General features: G+C 35.4%; 1 protein-coding gene across 1 annotated transcript in view; it reads right to left on the reverse strand.

The window, feature by feature from the left end:
• The window catches only part of LOC126475248 (paired amphipathic helix protein Sin3a-like), a 36,707-nt gene extending 25,397 nt beyond the window's left edge, over positions 1-11,310 (reverse strand). The window contains exons 1-2 of the mRNA XM_050102950.1: positions 10,905-11,310; positions 10,056-10,127 (exon numbers count right to left, since the gene is read on the reverse strand). The gene's annotated coding sequence lies outside the window, so the exon portion shown is untranslated. The remainder of the gene's footprint in view (positions 1-10,055; positions 10,128-10,904) is intronic.
• Positions 11,311-12,900: the final 1,590 nt, after the last annotated feature.

The following is a 12,900-nucleotide window of genomic DNA, read 5'->3' on the forward strand; positions in this document are numbered from 1 at the left end:
AGCCGCACACAGGAGAAACAATAAATACATTTTGTTGCAATAATGGAGAACCCAGGACAGAATATACACAGGTAATATGTACAACAATCGCAATGATCTGTATACCACACTTCTGTACACTTTTGCAAAAATGTGACAAACTTCAAATTAAAATGTGATTTTAAAGGTAATGTACAGGGAAGAAGGGATAAAATTTCAACATATGTTACACTACATATTTTTCAAATGGAATTCTTTTGGAATTAGCATTCTTAGTTACTATAGTACATGGGATGTCTTGCAAATTTTTTCCTAGAAATGAATGAAAGGTTGAATTTCACATTTCTGTTGAAGCCTATTTCTGTTGAATTGTACTCCTACCATGCATATTTTAACAGGGTATGAGGAACCTCTGAACACTCAAATAAAGAAGCTCTTTTTAGTTCTAAATTAAAGTTTATTTAAAGTATTGGAACCATAACATATTTCTAAAGAAATAAATGCAGGAAAATCACACGAAGAAGTAATTGAACTGACTGTATGAATCTTGCTTTAAAATGTTTGTCTTTCTTCCTCCTGCTCTACAAATAGAACTTTGTTGTTCATACCTGCAAACTCTACTGTTTCAAAATACTTTATGTATAGTCCTTATATCACTTTAAGTCCATACTTTCACAACCAGAAGATCAGAAGATTCAATTACTACAGTTTTGTTGCAGCCTTGCATTCTTTTTTTTAATTTCTCATATTTAATTTTCTTTAAACTCTCTTTTCACTGTTTTTTACTAGTGTCTGCAATCCATTTCAGCTTTTTTTATAGCTAGTATTAATGATTTCTCCCCCTACCCCCTCCCTTCGAATGAGGCCAAATACCTCCTTACTCAGCTGTCTTCCCCTTGTGCTTGCTTACAGTAATTCTGTTGCAAAGAGGTACATTTATTCTCCGTGTACAAGATTCACATTCACCTGTACTTTTCACTTCAGCATACAAAGAATCAACATCAGGTTATATATCCAGTCTTCTATGAAATTGTCAGAATGAATAGCTTCTTCATAATACTCAAATAATTCTGCAACATTTGTTTCTTTTGCTCTTTATAAACTAGTGCTTTCAGACAGTGAGTAGTTGACACTATCAAGAAACCCTTGATCCAGTCAATTCTAGCTATTTTATTTATATCCTTGAGTTGAGAGCAGCTGTGAAGGCGGGTTAAGGTCTGATGCACAGAACCAGGTAGAGCTGTACTACGTGACTAACAGCCAATCGGCAAATCAGTCTTCTTCTCTGGGGGGTTGTGCTATGTTTGTGAAGCTTATTGTTTATTTCCATCATAGTATTCTGTGCCGAATGATTGGCAGCAAGCAATCATGCCATGTGTTGCACAAATAAATAAGAGAAATAGCGTTCCACGTGTATCAACACTTGAAAAAGACAGTCTTCCACTGAATCCACTACAGAACAAGCCAGATATCACACCACTGCCAAATGCCATGAACAAACAACTTAAGCTTGTGGTATTGGTTTGAGAACTGTTCAGAGAATATCCAGCAAAAGCTAAGGCGTTTATGCAACCCTGCAGCTCAGATGTTTCCAAGTCAAAAGTGAGCTAAGCGATTTTGCAAAAAATCGTTTTGTGGCACACAGTATTCAGTGGCTACAATACAGTTCAGGGCCAGTGGCAGTCGCGGCTATGCTTATCTACTGTTCATAGGTTCACTATCGTCAGTTCATCAAGCCAACAGGATGATTTTTAGACATAACTAATAGGAAGCAAGAATAGAGGCAATGTATTTTTAGCACCTAAATTGAAACCACTGTCCTGTTTGCTGTTTCTTGAGCCCATGTCTCATAGGTTAAATTACAATGTAGAAAAGGGCAGATTGCTACTTACCATAAAGAAGATACATCAAGTTGCAGACAGGAAAATTAAAGGACACTTACATATAGTTTTTGGAAGTACCTTAATTGTGCCTGTCTGCAACTGGACGTTTCTTCTTTACGGTAAGTAGCTATCTGTCTTTTCTTACATTGGAGGTATTCCTACCAGAAGTTTCCATCGTTTTGTAGGTTAATCGCAAAGAGATGAAAATGTATCTAATGGTGTGGTGAAATAACTATGCAATGGATCTGCACAAGCAAACTGACTGAGTGGGTGAATGTTGTTGTTTATTATTATTATTAAATCACGGGAGAAGGCAGGTGGATCAATGTTTATTAACAATAGAGTTGCACGTTCAATATATTAATAAAAAATGATCCAACTACCTTCTCCCATGACTTAATTAAAAAACACTGATTCCCTCAGTCAGTGTGCTAGCACAGACCGAATGCATAGCAAAAAGAGCAGAGAAATATTTCACTGTTTTTATAAATAGATCGTGGATTGTGACACTGCCCTTGGTTTACAGGTATTGGCACAGTTTAAATAGCAATTAAATTTACAATCCTTGTTTACAGCAATGCTTCACCCTTTCATCTGCATGTATTACTTCAATACACATCTGCCTGCTGCTGTTGCGTTGTCTGCATACAAGTAACAGCCGACACAACTTATTTTATTATCATCAAACTTCACATCAAGTGCTTATAATATTCCTGTACAAATATGGAGGTATACCACTGGCCCTATCCTAGTCTTTTATTGTGTTCAGCATGTTTGCTACATGCAAATTCCAAATGGACAATGTTCAGGATACTGAAAGGCATGGGGGTTAACCTATCAGAAACCAATGATGGAAGGAAATTACTATTGGAATGAAGTGATTAGCTGCAAAAACAGTGTTTTGAGAGCAATCCAGGGAATCAGACAAGTTGGCATGTCTCAAATTTATTAAGTACAAGAAACTTTCATCAATCATAACCACACAAGAAATTCGTCCTGAACAATGAGCAATGGGTAAGGGTAACAGATTTACAGTGCTTCATGTAGGATCAGCAGAAGCTGATTTTTAAGGTGTCAAGGGCCAAGAATTCTGAAGATTACCATTCAGAAATTATGTACAGTGTCTTCAAATGGTTGTTTAAAGAACAATTTTCACCTATATCCCCATGCGTATTGTTGTTGGTTAAGCATATTGTCAGAATCCCCAGTGCAGGTGAACTAAGTTCCAACAATGAATTCCAAGAAGTCAGGCACTATTGCCTGGTTGTAATCAAACTGAGTATCTTTACGTATTCACTGCGTACCAGCGTAGAATTGCTGATTCATGTTGATGCCCACAAGCCGGTGTACAGGGTTTATGAGATACACGAAATTACAAAGCAGCACGGACACTGTATTGTTAGATTACATTCATAGTATTATCATTACAACCAAAACGAGCTGGTAAGGGCTCAGGTGAAAGCACATATCACAGAAAAGAACAAATACATTTAAAATTGCAGGTGCTGAGACAAACACATGGCAATATAATGCATCTCAACATCTGCATGGACATTTTGCATAAGACACTCAGGAAAACAGCAGGATGAATATTATGACAGACAAATTGGAAGCAATAGGTTATGGAACCTTTGCTGGAAATATAAAAATTATTAATAGCTCAAGTACTCACCTTGTAATAAAGCCGTTTTCTTTATAAAAGATGTTTCGTTCAATTTAATACACGTACCATAACTTAGTACCAGGTCGCACAATGAAAGAAAATTAGTTTTTAGTAACTCATTAAACAAGCTATATTTCATATCCATGAAGTCACACATTTTTAAAATTTGAAAATGCTTTAAATATATTCGATCACTGTGGATGCCTACTGTATCAATGGTTAAATTCATTTGATGAACAGGAACAGGCAAATATTTTGGTAATCAACATTACCAATTTAATTGTGCTATTAAGTCCCAACCTAACCACAACCTTGTTGTCTCTTCCAAACATGTCATGAATTACAAACTTGCGGTTAAGTTGGGCTATTAGCATGAACAGCAGAAGCAATTCACATCAAAATGAAGATAAATTGAGAAAAAAATTAAAAAATCTTTTGAAATTCTTGAATATTTTATAAGTTAAGAAAGCGCTCTAGTTAATTATTTGAAAAAGAAGCAATAATGAGACAACAAAGGTTAATAATTTAGTTTTTGCGAATAAAACTGTTGTATTCCGACCTAATCTAAACCTTCGGCTAAGCTGCAGCTCAGTTTGTTAGCAGTTTTTTATCTTTCACATTCATTAGCTTTGTCAACTCACAACCAAACTGTCACAGTCCAAACCACAACCTCATAATTCGTGACATATCTGGAAAAGAAACGTCAAATATTTGTGACAACCAAGTTTTAAACTATGTTCTTGGGTTCCAGCCTACCACACCCATAGAAATCATGACACACATCAGTGAAATTTATAATCTTGATGTCACAAATATTCAGCTGCTGCCATTGAAGCTGACCTAACCAGAACTTCATAATCACAATATTTGGTAAAAACAGTCAAACATTTGTTATAATAGCAAAGAATACAATTTTTTTGTATTTCGGCACTAGAAATTCATTGCCTCTTTTCTAGCCTCTTATTGGTTACGCGAAAATAGCCTACCACTGCCTAAGCGAAACTGACGTGTTACCGACCTGTAACCAGTACAGAAACACTGTTAGACTATCATTCAATTTCGTGACGTCGTTTATTAATATGTCAACCAAAGCACACAGCATAGAAATCTGCTCCAGTTCTATGAGACCTACCATTCATTAGTGCTTTCATGGCCTATGCAATTTTTTGCCTTACTCACCTCTAGTCTAACACACTTCTTATTTTTGCAAGTTTGCACCATATTACTCCAGTCTACAAGAAAGCAATTTAAACAATCTGCATTTCATACAGTAATGTATTACTGCCAAAATAAATCATACATAGGGGCTGAGGTTTTGCGGAAGTCCACTCTGAATGCATACATTAAGACTAGTTCATTTAGAAAAAGTATATTTAAATATGCAATCTTTTAATTAAATGGATGAGTAAATATTATTTAGATTAATTAACATTAAGTAACAAAAATGTACTATTGAAAACAGAACTTAGCTTTTCCTTTGTTCACCACAAAGAAAGTATTTACTAAATGGCAATCCTCTTATGGATAGTATTGGAAAGACCCTGTTGTGGAAACTTTACTATTTACCTGCTGGTAATTCAACAGTGCTTCCAGTGATGAGAAATTCAAACTGCTGAAAGGTGAACCTAGCTGAAACGAGGCCCCTTTCCCCTATTATACACAAGGAAACTACAGTATGAACTACACACGAAAATAAAACAAATCCAGCATCACCTACACTGTAAAGCCACATAGGATCAGAGAGCAAGGTGATACTAAAACGAGATGTGTACCATTGCTACATGATCATATGCATTCCCTTGTAAGTATAGCACTTTGCTGTTAATAAAAAGAGAAAGATAAGGCATGCCCCTTGATGGTATGTAACAAATCTTGTTATGCTTATCTGACAACCTTCAAAACACTATCACAAATGCACCAACATTGTAGTTTACCTATTCTGAGGGCTAGTGGTTTGGACTGAACATGCAGTGATCACAGATTAACAACGCACTGCAAGACCTATGCATCACCCTTTTTTATATATAAAGGAAAGAAAGTCAGTCAGTTCTTAGTGAACTGCATGCACATATCTTATTATTTAATATCCATTTCTAAGCTTCTTTTTCATCTTTTACAATGCGTCTTTCTAAAGCTCTCTAGCTTATGTACACAGTATCTTGTTTGAACATACACTTTTCTGATTGTTATCATAATCAATGCAGCACTTGTGTTAAGTATGGTAACAATTTTAAACAAACTGATTACATGTAAATAAAAATTACAGTTAGTGCTGTATTTTATCAGAAGATCCTTATAATTAAGACTCACTAATAAAAATATTGCTCAATCTTTGAAATTCACAACAATTCAAACTCTTTCTGCATAAAACCTTAAGGCTGTTCTACTGATCATTCCCTCTAAAGAAAGAATTTGTTCTTGTGACTGCAAACTTTCTGGACAGTGTTTTGTGACCTACTGATTATTACACAAGCGCAAATTTACAAATATAATAATTTTTGTATTCAATTTGCCACACTTGAGTTACCATCATTATTTTGTATTACTCTATCTACAATAAATTTTATTAAGTATCTAAAGTTACCTCAAAATCTTACAAAAACAACAATTTTTAACTTAAAAGCATTAGAAATTGATACCAATGTGGTGTTTCACACAAATTATCTCTCTTGAGACAACAGCAATTTTATACACACCTGAAACTTCTATTAATGGAGTCAGCTTATCAAATCTCTCATTACCGCTGGCATTTTCATTATCTATTATCACTACAATGCAAGTGCCTTGAGATGATTTTTAATGTGTTCCTTCACGTCACTTCCCTCCCCCTCCCCACTTATTTATAGTAAACTTTTTGGGTTTATCAATGTGAATGGCAAGCTTAAGCAACAATACCACTAAACTTTCCACTTCTTGAACATTTTCCTTCCACTGACTTAGCTGTAAACTAGCAGAAATACCTTTATGGGTGATCTGTTCAACATATACTTGGATCAGAGTGACAGGGAGATATGATGTCAGTTCACCATTACACACAAGCACAATCCGGCTCAAGTAGCAGCAGCCGTACCACTCCCTGCAAAGTACATTCCTATATTCCCCATTGAACATGCAGTAATGGGTTTGCTTTGAATGATCTGGTTTACATGCAATACTGAATTTGCTTTGTACGATCCGAACAGTAGTACCAAATTCCAAAGCAATTTCACAGTTACCTTCACAAATTCCATAAAAAAAATGTATCACAATGAAATACAAACATGCCGCAATGAAAACAAAGTACATCAAAACAAATCACAACAATTATGTGAAAGAGTGGAATTTTGTCACCTGTAGCTGACAGATAACCCGTAGCGGAGCGACATGAGACTGTGCATGGAACAGGAGGTGTAGCCAAATACATGCTCTGATTGGTTGTTCCTACATAGCCGTCCCATTATTGTTTCTTTTTCAAATAATTAACTAGAGCACTTTCTTAACTTATAAAATATTCATGAACTTCAAAAGCTTTTTTAATTTTTTTCTCATTTTATTCTCACTTCGATCTGAATTGCTTCTGCTGTTCATGCTAATGGCCAACTAATTACTATGTTAATTTAAAATGACAAAAAAAGGACAGGAAATTATTTTGAAATGTGGTACTTGACAACAACATGGAACACAAATGGGAGCAGCAGCAATGTACATAACAAATTCAATGTAAACAGCATAAAATATTCAATGTGCCGCAAAAGAATATTCATATGATGCCATTTGGTCCCAGTTGGCCCTATGACTTTAAGGTTAAAGTAATGGTCCCTTGAGGACAAAAAGTCACAATTTCAACAGATTTATTTGGTAGTGGAAACTGAAATAGGGTGAAGGGGGGTAAGTGTAACCACGTTTTGGCATAGTTCAACTTTGACACCAAATTGCCAACTTGTTATTGAAGATATGATTTTGAAATTTTTCAAGCTTAAAGTTTAACTTATTGACTTTTAAACAATCTACATTTTGTTTTTGAAAAAAGAAATTATATGGTCAATTAATTGTTTTCAAAATTTTGTGTTGTGAGGTTACACTTGCCCCATGGTTCGGGGCAAGTGTAACCCCGCATTGTTGTACCCATACAGAGCATTGTAAAAGAGACTTGGGGTAAGTGACCAGATTGCCCAATTTTTACTGAACTAGGGGATTTTTAAATTATTAAAATATCTTAAATTTTACTCAAGATATGAACTTTTTTGCACACGCCTCTTTGTATATTATGAAATACACAGAAAATGTTAGCTAAACTAAAAAATAAATGTTAGCCTAAACCATAAAACACTGAAACAGAATGCTTCATAGATGATTTATTTTTGTTTTAGGCCAGTAATTTATTAGTTTAAATTCTACAAAAGTAATATTTTTTCTTTAGTAGCCAATTTAACAAATATAATAAAATATCTAGTATCAAGAGAAAAGAAAAATTCACTTTATAAGTTCACTTTCTATTTATTTTTCATGGTAATTGAACTCAAGTTGTTGGCAATTTGTGTTTAACGCTAAACTGCCCTAATTCAACTTATTATATTCACACTTAGGCCCTAACTGTTATTTAGTCACTGAATCTTGTATGAATAAAATGTAACACTAAATGTCAGGTCTCCCCTGCGACTCAAAGTAGGCTCAGGCAGCACAGGAAAGACGTCAGAGGATGGAACTTCCTTCTCATCTCTTCTATCAGGCCAGTAGAATGTGGTGCCATGCTTTGTCTTATTTTTGCATCTGAGGAAAATCACTTCTGGATCTCCTAAATCACTAATTTTGGTAACATGGCCAATAAAATGAACCTTCTTACATTTTGTTGCAAAAGCTACCAGAACATAGTTTCCAACTGTAATTTTATATTTGGCTTCAAAAAATTTTGCCTCTTTTTCTTCTTCACAGTTTACCATTTCTTTCCTGAGATCGTCCGGTGTTATTATGTTCCCATTTTCTTCATCACCATTTATTAAAATAGGCCTCCTTCAGTTTCACTTTCTTCACTTGATTCAACTTCCAGTCTTTTTTTTCTTGTTACCCACATGAGCAATCAGGGATTTTTTTTCCACAACATTCCCAAATGCCATTTCGGATAAAGTAACAGCACTTTGTTTGGAAGATTTACTTTTCATTACCAAGCCCTTTTTTATGTCGATAATGCTCTTTCGTTTTGCTTTCTCCTTTTTATTCTTGTTTTCTTTGAAATCTTTTTCTTTATAGATGGCATCTTGAAAAGTGATAACTTCAGTTCCTGGTGCAATTCTTTCCTTCTTTGTTTTACCAGTGGGACTACACTATCTGACTGTGTCATATTTTGTAAAAGGAAATGTGGTTTAAAAATATAGTAGACTTAAATAAAAAATAAAATATATCTCACACAAACTCAATATGTACAGGAAGGCCAGTTTAGTTGATCTAGTGTGATAGCAAAAACAAGGTTACGGCTTAAATAAATAAATCTGTTCCGGTAAGTTTGTTTGGGGCAAGTGTAACCCCCCCCCCCCCCCCCCCGGGTTACACTTGCCCCAGCCTGTTGGTTACACTTGCCCCACATAGGAAAAAGTTGGGGTAAGTGTAACCATGCCTGGCATATCAAGAGCTTTATCAGTAGAGTAAAATGAATCTCATATTTGAAATTGTCATGCAAAAGTTAGTTTGTAACCAAAAAATTGTGCTGTTATCTTTAAAACTGCAAGAATGACAGACTACCAAATTCTGAGCGTGTCACTCGCTCGCAGAGTGAAAATGTAGACGTCAATTCAAGTCCAAAAATTAATTACCAATTTATGTCAGATTTGACAACTTATGGTTAAATATAACAAAGAAAGGAGTAAATTAATATGTGTGATAGGTCAGAGGTAAAAATACAGCTTCTTTAAGGCACCATAAGCCGTGGTTACACTAACCCCATGGTTACACTTACCCCACTTCATCCTATTAAGTTCCATCCAAGATACAATATTTTGCACTCACACATTGAAAGAAAGAAAAATTTTTTCTAACTCAGGATTTGTAGATACGACAGTTTTTCTTCATTCTGACTTCCTGCACCTGCTCTCTCTCTCTCTCTCTCTCTCTCTAAACAGTTTAAAGAGGGCTGTCCACACCACTACGAAGAAAATTTCATGCGCGGCCTGTTCACTTAATAGGCAGACCATGGCTTGGCAAAACTTCCTTCCTCCACTTCCCATGAAACATTCTGTTAAAGGTTGAGGAAAGGTGAAATGGGCAGCAAACAAGTGCCAATGACAATGAATGACTCAAGAAACAAACTGGCTCTGGTATTACCAAGCACTACCACACAAAACACATTTCCAGTAACAATTCATGCTAGCTTTCAAAATCATAAATCTGATCTGAAACTCAGAAACGACAAATAATAACCCAATAGCCAAGCAGAACACTTATAACACACACTCTATAGCCCTACCGATCAGTTTAAAGATAATTTAAGGAGAAGGTGCCAATAAAAACACTCATTCATTTAATTCATGCAATATAGTAAGTGCAACTTTCAAACTTACTTGGCATATTACATCCAATGTCACAAAATGAAAATTTATTTCAAACTGAGAAGTTCACTGAGGCAAATCACACTGTAAAAAAAAGGAACAGAATTATGATTTTCCATTCAACTAAAGTTTAACTTCGCAATTATAATCAATAATGAAACCTTATTAAGGAGCTCATCAGTTAACAAGAAGAAATATTCTATTATCCATTACAGCTGTATCAATTGAGTTACCCTATGGCATTTAAGATTTGCACGCACTAATTTTAGGAGATTTCTGTATTTTACGTTAGTGTAAAACAAGATGATATCGTTCGTGTTTATATTTAAAAAAAAAAAAAGAAAGAAAGGTAGAGACACTAGGAAAAAAATACGAGACTTTAATCTCGTAGAATGTCTACGAGTCGCCATAATACATACACCTTCAAACTGACATTTCAAAGAACGATATCTTAACATGTACCAGATACTAAGGTACATCACAAATCAACCAATTACAAGTTTATTCAATTACGATTAGGCCTACTGCTAAGTTTCAAATAAGAATATTACGAAGACTACTACGTTGTTCTCGGTTACGATGCAATCATGCAAAAGTATGGCAAAAAATAAATAAAAATAAAAAAAGAACATCCTTGTGGATGATTTAAGCCCCTGGGCGGCAGTGGACTTCATTTACTTCGTTAGGTGTCGAAAAAAAGCTATGCTGCAAACACTACAGAATTTCATACCAAAATTCCAAATTATAAAATTTCGTGAGCAGTTTATAAAATACAGCCAAATATTCCCGATACACACAAAAAATGACCCCTGTATGAATATGTCAGTATCATGAGGCTAGTGGAATGATCTTCGTACTTACCTTGAATAGCTGACCAGCAAACAGGAAAAAATAATAAACACAAATTGTCCAGCAAGCTTACAATCTGGAATTTAAAGTGCACTGTACACTTTTCGGTAGGAAGCACAATTACTTCGCTAATGCATCCTACTCAAGTAGACTGCCGTCTAAAATGTCTTTTACGGGCCTGCTACAGTTCAGAATACGTATAATATTCACTGCATCGAGATCATATACGCTTTTAACTTCTTGCCTTTATATATACGAAAATTGCCGTACTTTTCGTTTCGCTCACATTCTAGTCATCGGCTATTGCCGTACAATGAACAGCAGAATTAAAGACATATGAAAGCACACAAATTAGCCCACATGAGCTAGCACACCTCACAAAACTACACAATCCACCATTCACAACAATAATCGACTTGTAGATGCAAACCCAAACAGCCAGACGAGACGAGCCGAGGATGCCAAATCTATATCGGCTGTGTTGCCAAACCTCACCAAAGATTTAAGAGTAGCAGCTACCTCTCTGGTAAATGGAACTTCAACAGCTCTGTTTCAATCCATGTTTTCACTAGGCATTAATACGCATTCCCCCGTCGCTAACCTTACACGTAAGTTAGCGTTCCAAAAGCAAAAGTTGGAAACGCTACCTACGCGACTTTCAAGAAGTTGAAAAGTGATGTTTTTCCCAAGGAAAAGTCAGTGTCACGTGAAGCTTGCATTTCAAGAACATTCTCCCTGACTTTTGATCCTGAATGTCTCAACCCAGAAAATTATGGAAGAATGATGTTGCCACAACTCTCTTCTACTCTCACACCAAATATTAGGCTCCTCATAAACGCAATTTTTACCAAATTTCATCAACATCGAAACTGGTGACATAAAAATACATTTATTTGAACAATCTGGTAAATAATATCTCATTTGTTGTATGTTTAGTTTAAAATCTCATTTCTGAGATATTTATAATTTTACAAATTGTATCAAAGAAACGTACTGTACCCTACTTTGTCATAGTTCTCACAGTAAAAATGTCCTTTGACAGTTTCCTTTACTTTTTTTTAACTCGTTGTCATTACGAGTGACAGTTCTCTTTGCTTTTCTTTATCAGGTAACACAAATGAAAATCAGACAGTAATGCCAGTTTTTATCATAAGAAACACTGTTGTTCAGTACTAACGTAGTCTTCATAATCTGTAATTAAGAATTCCTGCAACATAGTTTTCATGTTACTGGCAATTCTTTCATCTGAGACATCTTTAATAAGAAAATTTCCTAAGTCGCTATTAATAAGGCTATGCAATATAAAACCGTTCGCCCGATTTTCAAAATATTTCATGCACTGACAAAAAGCAAATAAACTTTGATATTGCTCAGATCATCCTCTAATAATTTACTCATTAAACTAATTATCTTACATCACAAAGCCTGTCAGCTTATTCTCCACTCCAGTGCAATATATTAATAAATACTATTGCACCTCCACGGTTGTGAAATATAATTACAAATCTTTCTGTTATTGGCAGATTCAATCCGCCGAAGGGAACTGTTACATAAAAGCAGAAAGCTACTCGTAAACTGCTGTACTTGGATACGAAATTCTCAACAGAACTACGTAAGTTCAGATACTTATTTTCGAGAAATTTCTTGTAACGTCCTCCATTACCGTTAACTGTAAGTCCTATAAATTGCATAAGCGGCCTGGGCAGTTCGGTACATTGCGGTATCAATACTGAGGCAACGTACATGAGATTAAAAACTTCAGTAAATATCATACAATTTTGAATTTCGCGCGGAATGAATCACGCCGTCCCTATAAAGGCGAATATAAGCTTTCACCGTCTGCCACCAGGAAGCGCTACGAGCAGCAGACCCAAGGTCATCCGAGCGCAATCGATCGGCACCCAGATTTGCTGTTCCTAGATACAAGACACAAGTTATATCATCTACAAACATAGGCATATTTCACTCACGCACAACAGAGCCTGAGAAAGAAACTAATTAGTTGATT

This window comes from Schistocerca serialis, chromosome 4 (genome assembly GCF_023864345.2).
Source record: "Schistocerca serialis cubense isolate TAMUIC-IGC-003099 chromosome 4, iqSchSeri2.2, whole genome shotgun sequence".
Lineage (NCBI taxonomy): Eukaryota > Metazoa > Arthropoda > Insecta > Orthoptera > Acrididae > Schistocerca > Schistocerca serialis.